General features: G+C 36.1%; 1 protein-coding gene across 4 annotated transcripts in view; it reads left to right on the top strand.

Moving 5' to 3' along the window:
• CASK (calcium/calmodulin-dependent serine protein kinase (MAGUK family)) overlaps positions 1–15,705 on the top strand; it is a 133,328-nt gene that overhangs the window by 71,742 nt on the left and 45,881 nt on the right. The gene's annotated exons all lie outside the window — the stretch shown is intronic.

Below are 15,705 nucleotides of genomic sequence, written 5' to 3'. Positions count from 1 at the left end.
TATCTATTAACCATTATTATGTTGTCATATAACTTCTTGGGCTTTGGTAAATCAGATGGCCTTAGTTTTAAGTATTTAGCTGTATGACAGGTCTGCCAGACATTAACCCACTCTTCTGCAATACTTTTACTTTTTTCTGTTCTTTACAGTACCAGTCTGGTTCATAGTACTTCGCTAATGATCTATTATTTCTGTAATGGTCTGCTGTAGCCTTTTAAACAAGAAAAAGCTGCAATGAATTCGTACCATTTTACCATTCTTTTATTTAAAAGTCATGGTCATTCTCTTAGACAGAAAGGGATACATTTAAATGCACACTATAATAACATATTTGTGAGAACAAAATGCTATGAAAAAGCATTTTTGTTTTATTATGCTATGTAGAAGGGGGATGATAGAATCTTCAGAAAAATACTTTGATTAGAATAATACAAAATAAAGTTCTAAAAGATTGCAATGTCACTAAATACATATTTGAAAGACTGATGCAAGTTACAGACAGTATTATTTGAAAGGGTAGCTTTTTCATTTCAGTAACATATGTGGGAAATTGATTGCTGTTTATGCATTGATACTATTCCAGTTTCTCTCAGAAATCTGAAAAAATCATCAGTTGTACTTGGATGAAGTTCTGTCAGGGAAACTGTTTATTCCTCTCAGAGTATTTGAGGTTAATGAGGCCGCCAGAAGTCACCTGTAAAGCATTGCATTCCACTAAGTAGGAATTTTCTAATCTGTTGTGAAGTTGTGGCTGTCACTTTGCCTTAAAACTACTGTTCCTCTTCCTTGTACTTTTTCCACAGTTAAATTTGTTCTCATGTTCCTACTCTTTCTCAAGAGTTATCCTTATTTTTAGATTAGGCACATGATGATAGATCACATCTACTGCTGAAACACGTTCTTTTGCTTCTAAACTAACTTTTTCTGAAAGTAAAAAAAAAGAAAGGACAATCTTTGTGTTAAGAGTGCAAGTTACCCATGTGTTGTTTTTTTCAGGTATTACAGATCACAAAATAGAAGTCCTCTTTCTGAGTAATTCATTAACTTAAATGTTATGAGGACAGGCACCTCTGAAGGCCATAGAAGGCAGGGTTCCTGTCATCCCATTGATGGTTTTTAATTGATTCATTTCTGTATGTCTGTTTAGATAGCTATTTTAAGACTCTCTTCCACTATTTGGGTGCCAAAGCTGTTCAAAACAAGGGGGGAAAAGGTGCCAACTACTTACAAAGTAATTTATATTGACTCTGTGCCAAATCCTGCAATACACCTGATGTGGGCTTATTGAATCGCTGCATTGTGTGTTTTTTTCATAATTTTACACAATCCTTCTGTTTTTTCCTACACAAAAGTTACACAGTACATTATTAAAAACTTAATTTTGTTTACTGGGGAGAGTAAAGAAAAGGGCCTTCTAGGAACAACCATTTAGAAATATTCACCACCTAAAAAAAATTTATTGTTTAATAATTGAAAGAGTAGCTTTGGGTTGGGCAGATTTTTTTTTTTTCCTCGCTTCTGTTAGAAATGTGATGATCAAAATTTTGGTGAATGCTGTAGGACATTCCTCTGTGTGACTTGGAACTGTCTGGGTTTATGCCTATATAAATCTTTATAGATTGTTTCATTTTGGTATCCAATTTAGATCATAAAGAATGTAACAAAGTTAAGTAAAGAATATAAATAACTTTATGGAAAAACAGAGTTAAATTTAAGTAGTGAAACAGCTTTTTATTACCACTGACAGATTTTTAGAAGCCTTATCAAATGCTTGAATTAAGATTTTTTTGTTGACTTTCATGAAAGAGATCCTGGGAGGCATTGCTGTCTTGTGCCAGCAGTACCGATAAAGAAATTGGAAATAAATATGAAGAGGTTACTAATTTTGGAGGCGTTGGTGTTTGGCTATTTTCTGTATCATGACAAAAGATTTTACTTTAATGATTATTTGTTTCGAAAAGTATACTGGGCTTCAAGGCTGTGCCAAATGGGGAAGATCTTTACACATTATGTTTCATCTCTATTGGTGCATCAAAGGAAGCAAGGTTTGCTAAAAAGTAAAACCAGAAGCTGCTATTTTATGCAGCTGCCTACATTGAAGGAGACAAGAGAAATCATTCTCCTCTTGAGTCAAGTAGTTTGGTCACCTCTCCAGGGACGCTTTCTGTGGGTGATTCTGAATGCAGATGTCGTTTGATTTACAAGTGAGATTTTCACTCAGCTGGAGAACAATATCAGCTTTTGTGTGACTGGGGCCTCTCTATGCTACTGGCTTTGTCTGTGTCTGTCCTGAGTCAGATAGTTCTCTAGGCTGATAGTTTTTCGCTGTTAATTTAAGAAGTTTGTTACACTATTTTCATAGATGGAATCATTAAGGTAAGTGTTGTTATTTCTGCAAGTATATCTGCGATAGAAGTGTTATGAACTTTTAAGAAAGTTTATTTTAGCTTTTGCTGGCGTAACTTATTACACACGTACGGTTTTAACTCAATGAGATTAAATACATTTTGGAGTGACTATACGTATCATATCTATATGTGTAGCTACTTCTTCCCTTTAGAGTTTAATTTCAAGAGCATCTTGCTTTTATGTCTGTTATCCTTTGCTACTAATGGTAATGTTTCAGAAAAACATGCATCTGTGCACACTTCAGAGTTCCCTTAGTATTTCTTTTGAGCTCAGTCATCCAAACAGATTTGGTCCTGAAGTCCAGACTTTTAAGGAAACATACTTTCTCTTTTGCTAGAGTGAATGTTGTTGGGACCTCAGTTTAGCCTCTTACATGGTTGGCTAAAGCTTTCTACTGGATTTGTTTTGGTTTGTTCTGTTTACCCTCCCAATGTTGGACATTGGCACAGTAAATTTGAACGTCTTTTGTAAAAGTAGCTGTTATTCAGCAGTGTCCAGCCATGGCTGATACTATAGTTCTCTGTTTGAAATGTCTTAAACTCTTCATACATTTATCCCTGATTTGCTCTTTTCTGAGCAAAGTGTATTAAATTAACAATTCTATTATATACTTTGAAAAAAAATAAAGCAAGAGACATTTTTATTTCTATTTTCAGGATGCTTTCATTTCCTTCTTCCTTTCTTTTCTTTTATATTATAAATAGACTGGTGGAATATCAATCATATGATATAGAAAAGAAAATAAAACCAGCAGCTGTGTATAAAAAGCTTAAATATTTTCATGAATCGTCTAATTTTTCTATTTTTTGATTTGAATAAGAATGGTTTTCTATGTGAATCACATAGCGTGGTTCAAGTGTTTTGGATCAACATTGGTCCTTACCCTCTTGAATACTGATTATGTTAAAACTAATAAGTGGAACATGAATGTGTTTCTCTTGCAAAAACAGATCAAAAAGTGTATGTGTGCTAGATGTCTTGCTAAACTCCCTCAGAACATGTTACGCTTATGTGAAATAATCCTTTCTCATTTTTAAAACACCTTGTTTTCCAATTTTTAATTATCCCTTAATTGATATGTTTGTAAGACAAAAGCAAATGGAAAATATTTGTTAAAAAAAGGAAAAGAAACTATGTTGGCAGGAAAGCACCTTGCTATTTGGGGAATCAAATCTGGCTTTTATCCCAGTCCAGCAGAGGCAGCATGCTCAGCCCCAGGGAGTGGGAGGGACTGTCTCTCACACTGCAATGGAAACTCCTTTCCCAAGTAATGTAGAAGGAACAATGACCAAGCCTTAGGGAGAACTGTTTGAAGACTTCCTTCAGCGGGTGGGCTGGATCATCATCACCACTGCAGTATGCTTTTTCTCTAAAAGGTAACTTCTCTGGAAGGCCATATCTGAAAGAACACTAAAAGCAGAGACTACTCTAGAATTTCTTCTGCATTATTTCATAATCATTCTCTAAAATACCTTCCATTTTCAACTTCCTTCATGTATTTGCATTTCATTTTCTGTGTTCCTGGGATATGTAGATCACTGTGCAAGTCAGCATCATCTCATTGTTTTCTTGTTCCTCCTGTTTCCCTGTCTTACAAATTTATGTAGAGAATTTGACTTATATTTAGTCTTCTGAGCAGAAACCATTTTTCTTCCATGTTTTTATAATATCTTATATAATACTGATATGTGACTGGGTCTCTTAAACACAAGACTAATACAAATAAGAGCTAACAGTAACTCTTATATTGAATAATACTCATTTTTGAGAAATGTATGTATCCACCACTTTCCAACAATGCAAAATTCTGGGTCGGATTGCATGACACTGTGATAGTTGCTTTGTTGCACTTAACCTGTTTTATTTCTAACTAGTGTTCTGTCATTCTGAGTATTTACAAGCATAGTACTGATGCGGTGAATCATCAAGTGAAATTCAGCTTAATAAAGTATGTACTTTAAATTAGAATTGTACTATTTAGCCCATTCCTCTTGGCCTAATGTCATCTTCCCTGTGTCAATGGTGTGTCATTGTGAGTGTCTGTGCAAGTGTGTGTGTGTGTGTGTGTGTGTCTGTGTGCGCCAACGTATCTTACTCCAAAAGCATAAATCCATAGACTTTTTTTCAGTATGTGGAATTAAAAATTTCCTTGATTACAGTGTATTTTTTTGTTACTGGGCCCTGATCTGTCAAAGAACACTAGAATTGTATTGCTGGCACTTGCAGAATATTTAATTAGCTTCACTGATATTGTTTTGAGGTAAAGAGGATCATTTTCATATTTGACTTTCTAGATTTTCTTCACTTCTTTTTATGTTGACTGTAGTTCAAGTTAGTTTGAGTTCCTTTTTACCATAAGGGTTACCTGTTTGCGGGTTTTTTCCTTATAAAACTTCAGATTCTCAGATTTGTTATTTCTCCAGGAGCTTGGGACTTACTCTGAGAAAAGACAAAAATAAAAAAATGCTACAGCGCCTGGTGTACAGTCCACAAATCTTGAATAACACTTCTGCTTTGTTGGTGCTGAGAGCTTTCTTCTATACTTAGTTTACATTAAAATACCCAAAGGCAATACAGTAACAGCCCAATAAGCTATGCCTCTATCTTTGAAGTCAGTCAGGCCTCACTGCCTCCTACTTCCAGTTATTCAAGTAGTTGGCTGGTACATGTTGACTGTTCTTTGTACTAATGAGTTCATTGCAGTATATTATTATTCTCAGTATATCATTACAAAAAGTTTACATGGATAGGGAAAAACAAAAATGGTTCTAACTCCAACATTAGCACCTCCTGGTGCAAGATATGCTCAGTATCACAAAACAGGTGGGAAGCTGTGTTCTTTGGCAACTCTCTATAATCATTGTGGATTTAGCTAGTTTTATATGGATTCTATATCCCCCTGGAATAAGGTTTGTGTTCATTAGCATCCTTTTCTTCAAGATGGTGATCTAACCCTGAAAAGTTAATTCAGCTGACAGAATTGGGAATGAGCCTATTTAGGCTTAACCTGAGTCTATAGTTCCTGCTATAGGTCATTAGTTCATATTGGAAGTGGGGCAGTAAGACGGGGGCAAGGGTTGTTCTGTGGGGTATATCAGGGTGTCGTCCATGTAACATAACTCTTTCTGTAGCCCTTCATGTGTTGAGGTATTAGTTTTCCCTGATGGTTATAGAATCATAGAACCATTTAGGTTGGAAAAGACCTTTAAGATCGTAAAGTCCAACCATTAACCTAGCATTGCCAAGTCGACCGCTAAACCATGTCCCCAAGCACCACATCTACACGTCTTTTAAATACCTCCAGGCATGATGACTCAACCACTTCCCTGGGCAGCCTGTTCCAGTGCTTGACAGCCATTTCGGTGAAGAAATTTTTCCTAATACCCAATCTAAACCTCCCCTGGCGCAACTTGAGGCCATTTCCTCTCATCCTATCGCTTGTTACTTGGGAGAAGAGACCGACTCCCAACTCGCTACAACCTCCTTTCAGTAGGTGTAGAGAGCGATAAGGTCTCCCCTCAGCCTCCTTTTCTCCAGGCTGAGCAACCCTGGATCCCTCAGCCACTCCTCATAAGACTTGTGCTCTAGACCCTTCACCAGCTTCATTGCTCTTCTTTGCACACGCTTCAGCACCTCAATGTCTTTTATGTTTACTTATATCTGATCAGCTGGTTGGTGTCATCTTTGAAAGGTGGTTTGCCTTGGTTTTGTTAAGATCAGCTTCAATTAGATATCTGATGGAGCAAAAAAAAAAAATCAAGGGACTGTTATCAACATAACAGGATTTTTGTGTCCTTGAAATTACAAATATGTTGAAGTACCTTGTGAAATAACGACCTAAGCCCGTGTCTTTCATAACAGTACTACTGGTACATTCCCGAATGAGAGTGGGGCTTTTTTATTGGGACCATTGGATTTCATTGTGCTGATTTTCCAACTGCTGTGCTAGTTTTCTTGGTACTACTGTGTGCAAAGTAGTACCTTTATCTCATCCTAGTTTAACTTCTTCTATCTTTCCAAAAGAAGTTAAAACAATTGCAATGTGAACAGAGAAAAATCTGGTTTATGTTATAAGAATGCAGTTGAGGACCCCCCCAAAAAATGGCTGGAGGGACTTGTGGCAGAATGTTCCTGAAATAGAAAAAGATTAGACAGCGTACTGAAGGTCTCTTGTAGTGTACAGTGGAGGACTGAAGGATAGCCTGGATATCTGCAGTCAGTCCATGGCAGCAGAAATTGAAGAGTTCTCACCTCCTTTGAAGAGGTAGGAAAACATCTTAGTCAGTCTACTTACATCTAAATCATTGTTGTTTTGGCACCATGACTTTAAAGTGTAACATGTATTTATTTAAGATTATTCAATACCAGGCTTTGCTTACCACACTTTGCAATTTGAGAGAACATATGTTTACCTACATGTATCGCATATAATCTAGAATTTTGCTAAATTGCAACCTCTTCCTCCTTGGCAAGCTACGTGCATGTACTGTCTGGCATATCTTTTAACATCTGCTATCACTTGTTGAGAACTGCAGCTTTTACAGTCAATATAATTTTTATGATGACTATTAATATGGGTTTTTCTTAAAATATGAGACAAATTACTAGGTTAGAGTCCTAATTTATAGTGAAATATAATGCTGTCAGGTACTGGAGTCTGGATTCATTATACATGAAATAATGTCTTGTGTGATTTTGAGGAGTAGCATAACTGTTTATCATCTTTACTTCTGTGACACAAAAAAAAAACCCTTCTTGGTAAATATGAAGCAAATCAAGAGGCACAATTTAAAAGAATGGTTGTGGGGAAAAAAAGCACACACCCTGCAGTTTATTTTGTAAGAACATAGTCTTTTCCTCAGCTCTTTTACCTCTGAAGTGGGAAGGCTTTGAATTTACAGAGTAGGTGCATAGCATGTGGTAGTTTCTGCAAAAAAAGAATACGTTCTACAATAGAGCTAAGAATTGTTCATAGCTCATGAATGCTGAAGGTAAACAGTTAGCCTCTTTAAAGAAATAGAACATACAAGTCAGATATTACTGAACATCTTGACACTTGACCATGTGGTCTGAACCAGTATAAGCATAAGTGTGTCTCTGAATCTGCTTGTACTATATCAGTTTAAAAAATAAAATTAGATCAAGATTGATTTAGAGCAAATTGTGAAAATATTTGGTGTTCTATGAAGACTGTAAAAAGCAATGTGCCATGTAATACACATAAGTAGAAATATTTCCTTTATCATTTTAAAAGCTAATATTGCTGCTTGTCCAAACTAGCAGTATAAGATCTACAGTCAAAAAATGGTTACACCCACATATATAAGTGCAGTGGATTTAGTGTATGGAGCTGCACAGATTTGTATAACCTTAGTTTCAGATTGAACTTTGTGTGATTTCCCACAGTTCATGACTGCCTGCAGTTTTGCTACAGGATTGTAACCTATTGAGCTGATTTAAACTTGGATACATTTTCACTTTTTTAAGTTTTGGTCAAAAGATAGTTACAACAGATATCCCAACATTTAGCTACATAACAGAATGGAAAACCTTTTCAACGCTCTATACCTTAACTTTCTAGTTCCCCTGGTGTTTCCAAGTGTACAAAATATGTCAACGCAAGATTTAAATGATAAAATATTGAGCGGTAACATATGTAATGCCTCTTGGTATCTACGCCTATTGCCAGCACTGGTAAAGGACTGTATGCTTTCCTTCCAGCTGTCATGTAACCAAATTGCCACCAACAGACAGACACTGTGAAGGCAATGAGGAGGATTTCTTTCTGGGTTCCTTTTTACCCCTTGGATTACTATGAAAACAAAGCATACACGGTCCTTCGGCTGTGCCCTTCTTCGGGGTTGGGGGGGGATGTGTTTTCCCTCTGAAAGGAAGCCTGTGATCATTTCAGGGTTCCACCTTAATAAAACGGATACCATATTTGTCCATCGATCCACAAAGGACCATATCTGTCCTTTAATTTATATTCATCCTCAGTAGAATGAACCTTGATGGTTTGTGCTTTGCTAAGATGGTGTTCTGATGACTCAGTAGGACCACATGACAGGCAGTGTTTGTTGTCATGTATAGCACACTGAACAGTCAAGGAATTTTATTATAGCAGTTCTTGAAGTAGAACATATTTCCTCCTTCTCCAGTAGTAAGGCATCGACCACTAAAAAACATGTAATATCCTCTGTGAGCATCAGAAATGTGGTTATTCACATCCTGCTAATGTGTATTAAACAAATTCCAGTTGGCATTTAGCTTCATTGGTATGTCAGTTTTGCATGGTCAGAATTTCAGGTTTTGTGTTTGCAATACAATTTGTCACTCTGTAGAAGACAATTGTTTGCCAATCATATGCAGTAGGAATTGAACTAATACACAGAGGAAAAATGTTTTGCCCAATTTGATTGGGTTTCCTCTCCTCTCTTCTTCCCCCCAAAAATCCTTGATTTAAAATAAAACAAGTGAAGAAGCCCAAATGTGGTATGGTGCCAAAAAAAGGAAGCAGCTTGGAGTAAAAGTTGAAATTCCATGGGGCTGACTGAGTTTACCTGGCATCATTTCTTCTTACCCGCTGTTGTAGGTAAAGGCCTAAAAAGATCTGGGTTTATGTTCATTTCTGACACAGGTAGGAGCAAGTGTAACTCTATTCTACTAGTAACACATTATAAATATGTAAGAATACAGATGACTTTCAGAGCAAATTACAGTTGGCCTACCTTTTGCAGATAAAAGTTCCTCTAAAAAATAAAAGAAGAATATGTATATTTCAGTTCTATCACCTAAAGAATCAAAATTAAAGTGAAATTTGGGATTCTCTTTGCTACTATAAGAATTTTTTTACATAAAAAATAATTTATGTTTTGCATGAATGTGAATATGTAGAAAGAAGTCGAGTATTTCAAATTAGTATAACCTCTCTCAGGGTTACTGAAAGTCTGAGTGCCTGAAGTAGCAAGCTGCAGTGGTGGCAGCTGTCAGTTCTGTGGCTGGAGAGAAGCAAACACTTGTCTGTTCAGACAGAATTAATGTACTGCTTCAGACTGTCTTGTTCTGTGAATACTGTCTCAGGGAATCTTATTTTAGCTGATAAACTGCTTCTTGAAACCTTCTATTGAAGTAGTTTTGTTCACTGTTTAACTGCACAGCGTTTCACTGTGTAAGGAACTTGAATGCAAAGGTTGATCATACTCCAATTCTACAATAAGTGTATCACACAGAAAAAAGTTGGAAGCTGTGGAGGGCTGTAACATGTAATGCTCTAGAGGTCACAAAATAGAGTCTTAAATATGCTTTGGACTTTCACATGGGACGGGACTGTAACATGCTGTAGAATTATGCTGGGAAATGAATGTTAGGTCACTGATGCTAAAATGGTAACAGTGAGCTTCAGGCACAGTCCTTAGCAGTGAAAAACAGAGGGTTTAAAAGAACAAACTGTCTTTAAACAAAGTTGAAGATAAAGCCCCTGCTGACTGTGACCTTGTTACTCAGTGTGTTTTCCAGTAGGAATTGTTACCTTCAGCGATGTGTTTCCTTGAGGGCATAGAATCCCAAGGAAAGAGGCACCCATGGGAAGGTTATAACGTTTTGCATGGAAAAGGAGATGTGAAACAGAACTAGCAGAAGAAAGAATAAAGTGGTCTATCAATTATCTAAGTGGCTCTTTATTACTGCTTGTGAATTTTCATTCAGTAGGTCATGGATTTCTTTCAGGCTTGCAGCACATGAAACCTCTGGGTAAATGGAGTACCACGATAGGGAGCTGTGAAAGGTAACAGAACAACAAGCCTATTTGTTAGTAAATGTTGCTGTGCAAGGGGCAGCAAACCCACCTGAGAATTTTTAGATGGTACAAAAACCTAAAAGTGATGAAGAACAGTCCTCTAATATCACTGTGTTGCATATGGTTATATTGTTCAGAAAGCAAAAGTCAAATATGTAAGGACATGTTTTAATGATTATTTTTAGATGTTTCAATTCAAGGATTTAATATTTGAGGTTGGCAACCCAGTATCTGTCTGAATTCTAACTGAATCCTCACAAAATGTGTATTTGTGTTGAAAAATCATGAGGTTTTATGCACTAGCAGTACAGTAACTCATGTTTTAACAAAAGTTTCTCGTTTGTGTCACAGAAACTTCCAGATTTTGGATAGATAAAATACTTACTGATTTCACTGTGTGATCTAACTTTGATTACATTCAAGGTTAGACCAGACAGTGATGCGAAATTTCTGCTAGTTGTGATGTATCTAGATTTTTCAATGTGACATTGAATGGGGGTTGTGTTCAGACAGTATTCTGACTCCTCTTACAGGAAATGGTTAAAAAGGAGTTTCTGCACATCTGAAAAACTAGTCAGAAGAGAACAGTGTGTTGTTTTGACTCGCCTCCCTGATTGCAGATTAGGCTTTGGGCTGTCTGCTTTTAAATATCAGAAGAAACGAGTTCCCTTTATACAGGCAGAAGACAAAGTCTCGACTCCTGCAAAAGCTGGTCAACTGATAGTAACGCTACTTGACTTGTTGTGGGTATTCTCTTTATAGCATTTGTGTTCTAGCATGCAAAATTTAAAGCAAAACTTGTCTTTTTAAGAAGCAGTACTACTCTGTTAATTAGCTATTATGCCAATTTAATGTTTGTTATATCAAGTTTTCTTAATATATCAGTTGTGATTGTTAAGCTTTTCTAGAGCAAGCTCTTAATTTTGATTTTCTTGTAGCAAATGCAGAACTGCTGAGGAGTGAGATTGAGAGGCAAAGTATTCAAAAGTCTGGAAATTCCGAAGGTTACAATTGCTGTGGCATTTTACAACAATTTTTTTTTTTTCATTATTAGAAATTTTTAATTGTTATGTTTATGCTTATTGCTGAGTGAAATTGTTGGAGGTTGGGCTACTGGGGTGAGGAGGCAGGGTTATTTGCTTGAAATTGGAGCATCCCAGCAAAAAGAAAGCCCATTGTTAGGGCACATACAGATTTTGCCCTGCTGAAAGTCTGTTAGTATTACATAGAAAAGCATTCTGTTGAGGCCAGTGAAGAATGAACCAGTTCATTCTGTTCCACAAGAAACCACCTTTGGTGTGGTCCCTGAAGGACTTGGAGTTGCAGGGCTGCTGAAAGATAACAGCATTGTAAACAGGCTGGTTTTCTGTGATTAAATTCAGATTTTTCTTAAACATTTTGTAAAACATTTGTGTAAAGGTGTGTTGGATTCTTATGTCCAGGGGAACAAATGTTCCACTTTAGAGGTTTCATTTAGACACATTAATTCAGATGCTTTCAGAGACGAATTATGGAGCTGTAAATTCCTTCTTCTAAATTGCTTCTGCTATAGCTATTTTTTAAGTGCAAAAATATTTGAAAAGTATTGCAAAACAGTCTTTTTTCAAAGATTGCAAAGAAGGTAGGACTGCTTCACCAGTTCTGGTGCATTAATGCATGGTGTAAGTTTTGCTCCTCTTACCAGCTTCTGCTATGTTCTGTTGGAAAGCTTCTAATAATCTTCTGTAACCAGTAAAGACTAATATTTGTTAGAGTTTTTTGAAATAGGCTTGATAACATAATGCTAAAAATTTCTGACCAGACTGAACACACAATTACTAAAATTGGAAGTGAGAGATACAAAATAATATCCTGGATTCGTCCTTCTGTTTACATGAGTACATACCAAACAAGAGACAGTTTAGAACCAGATTTTTTTTTTTTTAATGTCCAAAAAAATTCTGTGAAAGCATTTTTGAAATGGTATATTGAAAAATTTAAATATAAAACAAGTACTAAGAGGTACTAATACTTCCTTTGTTTCTGGGTTTACTTATTACTTCAGATGTTTTTAAAGATACATATCTTGGTTGTATTCTTATTTTTGCTTTGAGTTCTTATTTTTGCTTTGAGTACCTAAACAGTTAATGTAGAAATAGTACTTCTGATACAATCTTGTACATAATATTATTTTCATTTCTCTTAAGGATGCATTAGAAATGCGTAATGACATGTGAACCTGAACAAGATAAATGGTTCATGGGGGTTTGCTGTATATGTATTTATAGATCTGAAAACAGTCTTGTCATTTTACTGTCTTTAGTGTGCAATAATTACATTTGTCTTGTGTGTTGTAATTTGTGCCACTACTCTCCGAAATAATTTAGTGTTATAATGCATTATACCAGAGAAAAATTGCTTGGCCTGAACAAAAGGTTGTTTCCAGATGAGATATGAAAATAGACACTGAGACAGTTTGGTAACAATACTGGTTGTCTCCACTAGGAAATTTTTCTGTTGCTAACATCAAATGTCAGTATGTAAGCACAGCTGTTTTGTTGTTAAAACGGGGTTAAAAACAGTTTTAGATCAAGACAGTGTTCACCATCGTTTCAAGAACCACAATTAAAACCTAAGAATTTGTGGCCCATCTATAAGACAAAAAAACCTTGACATGATGAAAGCCACGATCAGCTCCTGTTTTAAAAGTAATTCAGAGCACAGAGGTAGAGCACAACTAGCTGAACATCTAGAATGTGTGCTTCCAAAATATTGTACAGGAATTGACAAACTACATTTTTCTGTATGTCATTTGGATCTTCTCATGTGGAGATCTTTGACCATTGATAACTTCACATACAGAAATAAATCTTTCTACTACTGCTATTGGCTTGCTTTAGAATAATGCATAAAACAGCAGTTTTAGTGATATAGATATCATTTTCCAACAAATTACAAAATAAATTATTTACAGTGAAATTTTAAAGGTTAATCTGTTTATAGAATATGTGGCTAGGAGTGGCAATTTTAATTATGTAGCCTGGTCCCCTTGTAAGCTAGAAACTCCATGAACTAAATTGAATGAGAGTGTACCATTTAAAAAATACGTGTTTCTGATTTTTTTAAAAATTCCCAAGAGAGTAAATGAATTACACCCTTAATTAACTGCAATGTTGATATTGGTGCTTTAATTCTACTCTGAGTTTGTCCTGACTACTTCCTTTCACTCAGATCATGTGATAGTTTTGTCATTTAAACTGAATTCCCTTATTTTATCAAACTTCTGTGTTCCTTAAGCATTTTGTTATACTAGCGGGGAGAGATGATTGATCTTTTTGGAAAGTGTATTCTGAGTACTCTGCCTCTTGACATCTTTCCTGTATTTTGAATGTAGAACTGAACAGTGATCTATTGTGGGCATGCCACAAGCACATATACCAGTCTTATTTCTTAGTTGATATTCTCTTACGGTATGGCAATTGGCTGTAGTCTTCCCTGGGAGAAACTCATACATAGCTGACTTTATGCTTTCTGACTGCCTGAGATTCCTCCTTCCCCCTGCCAAGATAGTGCCCCCTCTTCTAAGTATTATTTGTATTCTTTGTTCTTAGATGTATGGTCTTTTATTTGGGCAGAAAATACACTTTTCTTTTTCCTTGCATGCAGAGGTTAAAGTAATGGTGACCCAGTTAAACAAATGAAAAAGTGTATTTCTATTTTCCTTAAATCATACCTTCATGAAATGTCCCTGGTTTTAATTAGGAATTTACCATTTTAAAATGCATTTCAAGTTGTGGAGGTTCAAGTTTCTTTTCAGAGTTATTGTGGGTTTTGTTTGCTTCTTGCTTTTTAGAGTTAAGATTGGATAATACTTTAGAGAAGAACACATTATACTCATGGTAAATATGTAATGCAGTGTGTTCGCACAGTCTTTCCATTAGACCCTGGAATAAGTGCCTTCCACTGTAATGAGCTTTGGAGGTAGAGTACCCAAGAAGATTCTCTAGAACAGATCTGCTTGTGCTGGTGAAGCTACCAAAAATACATCCTTTCTCTAGTTGAGGCTGTCTTCTACCTCCAGAAACAATGAATGGATCCCATGGCTTGGGTAATATATAGGCTTAAAGCCTTAATGCAAATATGAAGGTTTTTCTTTTAAGTACTGTCAGAGTCACTCCTAATGGTTTGGTGCCTTGGAAGCAAATCTCAGTAAGTAACAGTCCTGGAAGATGACATTTAAGTGCCATGCCTCAGCATGAAAGCGCTACGGAAAAATAAATGCACCCTTGTTTAGTCTGAACTTTGCCTTGATTTTTTTCTAAAGATTCTTAGAGTCACTTTGCTTCCTACTTTCCTTTTTGCCTCCTTCCTAATCTCAGAAGATAACTTTGCCACGATAGAGAGAAAAATTTGTTTCTGTAAACTGCCGGTTGTTTTGGATCACAATAACACAGCGACTTGAGTGAAATCAGCAACTTCAGCAACTTAGCTTTTAAACAATTGCTAGAAATAACTAACAAAAATATTTTTAAGCTAACTTTTCTGTGATTTCATTAATCTTAAACAGGATGCGTGTGTGAGTTTTAGAAAAATAAATTCAACTATATTCATGTTGGGTATCATGCATTTTCAACAGCTCCTACTGCACTTTACGCAGTACACAGTGCTTGATGCAGTTTCTTAATCGGTGTAAAAATGTGATACTTAATAATTTGGAGTTGCTGGAGTTTGGGTAGGTTTTCTTAACTTATTTAAGATAAGGTAAAAACAAATAATTGTGTACGCAACTAAAGTATCTCCTGAACTATAAGCTAGCAGAAAGCTTTTGTTTTAAAAACTTCAACAATGGTCAAGGCTGCTTAAACTGTTGAGCACAGCAGTGTTTTGGCAGCACAAGGTGAAGTTGTCAGATGGGGAAGAAACTGATTTAGCTTGACTTTTCCACTTTTCTTTCCCCAAGATAGTGGTATAACTGTCCTACAGGCAATGTTTTTGGAAGTGACATTGTTTCCTCTTTTTGTATTTATTTGCATATGGACTTGAAATGTTCAACATGTCCATTAGATTGTTAAGGAACACAAGGAAAATGATGATGACATTGGATTGCGTTTATTGCAATTTACATCTCTTCTAAAACCAAATGGTATTTCATGTGAGAAAGAGAAGAGGGCACTTCTGTAGTTCGACAAGATTCCCTTTTTCAAACATCTGAGGCCATCCTCAGCCAAACAATGGAGCCGTAAGCTTCTCAGAGGAGGCTCCTGAGAACTCCTTGCTGAGCAGCCTAAATGGGAGGGGCGGGGGGTGTCTTGTCAACTCATCCTTTACAGTGTTAGGATTTGCTGAAAGTGTTATAGAGTCCCTTGTGTATTTACTATTTTGAATTTCAGTTGAGTTTTGAGTATTTCCAAAATTGAGAGATTCCACAACTTCCTTGGGCAACTTGTTGCAGTGTTTCACCACCCTCATTGTGATAAAAATTTCTCTAATATCCTAAAAATAGGGGTTTGTATCTTTTTTCT

Source organism: Haliaeetus leucocephalus, unplaced genomic scaffold, assembly GCF_000737465.1.
Source record: "Haliaeetus leucocephalus isolate CR32 unplaced genomic scaffold, Haliaeetus_leucocephalus-4.0 Scaffold317, whole genome shotgun sequence".
Lineage (NCBI taxonomy): Eukaryota > Metazoa > Chordata > Aves > Accipitriformes > Accipitridae > Haliaeetus > Haliaeetus leucocephalus.
The sequence above is the reverse complement of the archived record's forward strand: the minus strand, read 5'-3'. Positions and strand labels throughout refer to the sequence as shown.